This window comes from Zea mays, chromosome 2 (assembly GCF_902167145.1).
Source record: "Zea mays cultivar B73 chromosome 2, Zm-B73-REFERENCE-NAM-5.0, whole genome shotgun sequence".
NCBI lineage: Eukaryota > Viridiplantae > Streptophyta > Magnoliopsida > Poales > Poaceae > Zea > Zea mays.
In genome coordinates, this window is record NC_050097.1 from 96,049,712 (window position 1) to 96,055,235 (window position 5,524).

Consider the following 5,524-nt stretch of genomic DNA (forward strand, 5'->3'; position numbering starts at 1 on the left):
CGAGGGCAAGATTGCAGCAGCGCCCACCCTGAGGCCTGCGCCGCTGCAGTTCGGCCACCTAGAGCGGGGGTCGTTGTCGTCGTGGTCAGAGCGGGCGGTGGCGAGCCACTCGTCCGCCCTTGGTTGCTCCGCAGGCCAACCCCTATCGAGTGGGGTTATTCGTACCTGCGGAGGGGGAACCGGAGTTCCGTTTGTAATGGCACTTTGAATGCCAGTGTTTTGTTCATTACGGCTTTCGGGGCCTGAACATGTATGTAATTTTCGGCGCGGAGCCATGTTTTTCCTCATTTTCGAGCACTAAGACTCGCCTGTTCATTATCTGAATCGCTTCACCAAGCATGAGTCGCCCCGTGTTAAGGTGACGAGTGAGGTATCCATAGCCCGGGGGCGTAGGAGTCCCTCGGCTCGGTCGGCCTTGTTGTCCGAGGCTCTTCTAGCTTAGTTAAAGGGACCCCTTGGCCGCTCTTCGACGAGCCGAGGCCAGGGGTAGCGATATCAGCATGAACAGAGGCGGAGTTGGCTCGAAAATGAAACCTGGTTGGCCGGAGCCGAGCCGAGTTGTCCGTTAGCGGGACCGACGCCGGAGTTGATCAGCCGAGGCCTCGGGTCGGGCTGGCGCCCCTGGAAGATAGTCGGCCGAGGCCCCAGGGGTATCCGGCTGAGCCGCCTGCTCGGGCCGGATTCCCGGAGAGGACCCTGGCGGCGATGGCCTGGGCGTGGTGATGACGTCGTCCTTCGGAGCGGAGGCCTTCGGACCGCGTCGCCGTCCGAGGCTAGGTCGAACCTCGCCGAAGGTGTCGTCGATGCCAAGGGTGCTGCTGCCCCCTTCCAGCGTCAAGACCTGAGCCTGCAGGATCAGAATGTCTTGTAGTGTGTGTCTTCTGCGATCGCCGAGGCCAGAGAACACACCCTCGCTGTGTTGTAAAGCTGCGTCTCCTTTCCTCTTGTTTCGGGTATCTGGACTTTTTTGTCGGTAACTGAGTGTCGACCCATTCGGCTACGAAGTCCGCCAAGACCTGGGACTTGATGGCCTTCCGAGGGGCGAACGAGATTGTCTCGCCCATGATTTCCACCACCCACTTTGCAATCCTGCCCGAGGCCTCTCGGCACTGGATGATCTCCCCCAGGGGGAAGGATGACACCACAGTTACCGGATGAGACTCAAAGTAGTGTCGCAACTTCCGTCTCGTCAGGATCACTGCGTACAGCAACTTCTGAATTTGTGGGTAGCGGATCTTGGTTTCGGACAGTACCTCGCTGACGAAGTAGACTGGCCTCTGAACGGGTAATGCATGCCCCTCTTCTTGCCTCTCGACCACAATCGCGGCGCTAACCACCTGAGTGGTCGCGGCGACGTAGACCAAAAGGGCTTCTCCGTCAGCTGGAGGCACCAGGATAGGCGCCTTTGTGAGGAGCGCCTTCAGGTTCCCGAGGGCTTCCTCGGCCTCAGGGGTCCAAGTGAAGCACTCGGCCTTCCTTAAGAGGCGGTACAGAGGCAGACCTCTTTCGCCGAGGCGTGAGATGAAGCGGCTCAGAGCCGCAAGGCACCCCATGACCCTCTGTACGCCTTTTAAGTCCTTGATGGGCCCCATGCTGGTGATGGCTGCGATCTTCTCTGGGTTGGCTTCGATGCCCCGCTCGGAGACGATGAACCCCAAGAGCATGCCTCGGGGCACCCCGAAGACACATTTCTCGGGATTGAGCTTGACGCCTTTCGCCTTGAGACACCGGAATGTCACTTCAATGTCGAAAAGGAGGCCGGAGGCCTTCCTCGTCTTGACTATGATGTCATCGACGTAGGCCTCGACCGTGCGGCCGATGTGTTCGCCGAACACATGGTTCATGCACCGCTGGTACGTCGCACCCGCATTCCTCAAACCGAACGGCATGGTGACATAGCAGTACATGCCGAAGGGCGTGATGAAAGAAGTCGCGAGCTGGTCGGACTCTTTCATCTTGATCTGATGATACCCTAAGTAGGCATCGAGGAAAGACAGGGTTTCACACCCAACAGTGGAATCCACGATTTGATCGATGCGAGGCAGAGGGTAGGGAACCTTCGGACATGCTTTGTTGAGACCAGTGTAGTCTACACACATCCGCCATTTCCCCCCTTTCTTTCTCACAAGCACAGGGTTGGCAAGCCATTCAGGATGGAATACCTCTTTGATGAACCCTGCCGCCATTAGCTTGTGGATCTCCTCGCCTATCGCTCTGTGCTTCTCCTCGTCGAATCGGCGCAGAGGCTGCTTGACGGGTCGGGCTCCGGCCCGAATATCCAGCGAGTGCTCGGCGACATCCCTCGGTATGCCGGGCATGTCCGAGGGACTCCACGCGAAGACGTCGGCGTTCGCACGGAGAAAGTCGACGAGCACTGCTTCCTATTTGGGGTCGAGCCCGGAACCTATCCGGATCTGCTTGGAGACGTCGCCACTGGGGTCGAGGGGGACGGCCTTAACCGTCTCCGCTGGCTCGAAGTTGCCGGTGTGACGCTTCACGTCTGGCACCTCTTTGGAGAGGTTCTCCAGGTCGGCGATGAGGGCCTCGGACTCGGCGAGGGACTCGGCGTACTCCACGCACTCCACGTCGCATTCGAACGCGTGTTTGTACGTGGGGCCGACGGTGATGACCCCGTTGGGCCCCGGCAACTTGAGCTTCAGGTAGGTGTAGTTGGGGACGGCCATGAACTTCGCGTAGCATGGCCTCCCCAGTACCGCGTGGTAGGTTCCTCGGAACCCGACCACCTCGAACGTCAGAGTCTCTCTTCGGAAGTTGGAGGGCGTTCCGAAGCAGACGGGAAGGTCGAGTCGTCCGAGGGGCTGGATGCGCTTCCCGGGAATGATCCCGTGGAAGGGCGCAGCGCCTGCCCGGACGGAAGATGGATCGACACGCAGGAGCCTGAGGGTCTCGGCGTAGATGATGTTGAGGCTGCTGCCCCCGTCCATAAGGACCTTGGTGAGCCTGACGTCGCCGATGACGGGGTCGACGACGAGCGGGTATTTCCCCGGGCTCGGCACATGGTCGGGGTGGTCAGCTTGGTCGAAGGTGATGGGCTTGTCGGACCAGTCCAGGTAGACTGGCGCCGCCACCTTCACCGAGCATACCTCCCGGCGCTCTTGCTTGCGATGCCGAGCCGAGGCATTTGCCGCATGCCCACCGTAGATCATGAAGCAGTCGCGGACCTCGGGGAACTCTCCTGCTTGGTGATCTTCCTTCTTGTCGTCGTCGCGGGCCCTGCCACCCTCCGCGGGTGGCCCGGCCCTGTGGAAGTGACGCCGAAGCATGACGCACTCCTCAAGGGTGTGCTTGACGGGCCCCTGATGATAGGGGCACGGCTCCTTGAGCATCTTGTCGAAGAGGTTGGCACCTCCGGGGGGCTTTCGAGGGTTCTTGTACTCGGCGGCGGCGACAAGGTCCGCGTCGGCGGCGTTGCGTTTCGCATGCGGCTTCTTCTTGCCTTTCTTCTTGGCGCCGCGCTGAGTAGACGCCTCGGGAGCCTCTTCCGATGGGCGGCCCTGGGGCTGCTTGTCCTTTCGGAAGATAGCCTCGACCGCCTCTTGGCCAGAGGCGAACTTGGTGGCGATGTCCATCAGCTCGCTCGCCCTGGTGGGGGTCTTGCGACCCAACTTGCTCACCAGGTCGCGGCAGGTGGTGCCGGCGAGGAACGCGCCGATGACATCCGAATCGGTGATGCTGGGCAGCTCGGTGCGCTGCTTCGAGAATCGCCGGACGTAGTCCCGGAGAGACTCTCCCGGCTGCTGCCGGCAGCTTCGGAGGTCCCAGGAATTTCCGGGGCGCACATATGTGCCCTAGAAGTTTCCGGCGAAGGCTTGGACTAGGTCGTCCCAGTTGGAGATCTGCCCCGGAGGCAGGTGCTCCAACCAGGCACGAGCGGTGTCGGAGAGGAACAGGGGGAGGTTGCGGATGATGAGGTTGTCGTCGTCCATTCCACCCAGTTGGTAGGCTAGGCGGTAGTCCGCGAGCCACAGTTCCGGTCTCGTTTCCCCCGAGTACTTTGTGATAGTAGTCGGGGGTCGGAACCGGGTCGGGAACGGCGCCCGTCGGATGGCCCGGCTGAAGGCTTGCGGACCGGGTGGTTCGGGCGAGGGACTCCGATCCTCCCCGCTGTCGTAGCGTCCCCCACGCCTGGGGTGATAGCCTCGGCGCACCCTCTCGTCGAGGTGGGCTCGACGGTCGCGATGGTGGTGCTCGTTGCCGAGGCGGCCCGGGGCCGCAGGCGCGGTGTTGCGCGTGCGCCCGGTGTAGACCGAGGCTTCCCGCATGAATCGGGAAGTCGCGGCATGAGGTTCCGAGGGGTATCCCTGCCTTCGGGAGGCAGAGCTCTCGGCCCGTCGGACCGCAGTGCCTTCCAGGAGATTCTTGAGTTCTCCCTGGATTCGCCGACCCTCGGTGGTTGATGGCTCCCGCATCGCGCGAAGAAGCATCGCTGCCGCCGCCAGGTTCTGACCGACCCCACTGGATGCAGGCGGTGGCCTGACCCTGACGTCGTCGGCGACGCGGTGCTGGAGACCCTGGGGCAGGTGACGTATTTCTCCGGCCGGGGGTTGGCCCACCCATGCCTGCCCGGCGTCCCGGCGGATCGGCTCAAGCGCTCCTGCTCCTACGTCGATCCTGGCCTGCGCCCCGCGGACTTGCTCGAGCTGTGGGTCGTAACCCCCCGCCGGAACGGGGACCACAGCTAGCTCCCGCGGGATGTCGGCGCGAGGCACCGGCCTAGGGAGATCACCGTCCTCTGGCATGCCGAGATGATTGCCTTCGGAGTGACCCCCTAGATCGACGTGGAAACATTCGCGGCTTGGGCCACAGTCCTCGTCGTCGAGGCTGCGGCTACCGTCGGAACAGTCGGAGAGGCAGAAGTCACATGCGGTCATGATGTCCCGCATGCCACTGGGGTTGCCAAGTCCAGAGAAATCCCAACAGATGCTGGGGTCGTCGTCTTCCTCGGACCCAGAGGGCCCGTAGGTCGAGACGTCCGTCAACCGGCCCCAAGGCGACCGCATGCGAGACCCCAGAGGGTTTGGACTCGCCTCTACGAGAATGCCCGCCAAAGCAAGATTGCTAGGCGGGTTGAGGCCGAATCCAAAAGGCGTAGGATGGGAATCGGTTGGTACCTCTTGATCGTCGAGCGGCGATGAAGTCACGTCGGGGACTGACTGCACCGTCGCGTCAGGCACGAGGGCGATGCCCAGCAAGCTTTCCGCAAGCGCGCTGGCGTCGTCCATTTGCTCGGGTTTGGCGTGTCGCGGGGAGATGGCGCTCGTCTTCGTCTCAGACGCGAGATCGATGCCCGGTTCACCCCTCGTTGGGACGCTGGGGACGTCAACTCGCTCGACAGCCGACGAGGCGCGGCCTCCTGCTTGGCCCTGGTTGCCCCGCCTCCTCCTCCATTGCCGGGGGAGAGGACGGAGCGAGCTTGAACGTGGTTCTTCCACCACGCGGGGAAGACATCGTCGATTCCGCCGCCGGCGGGCGGGTTGTCGACCGCCTTTGTCGTTGTCGCGCG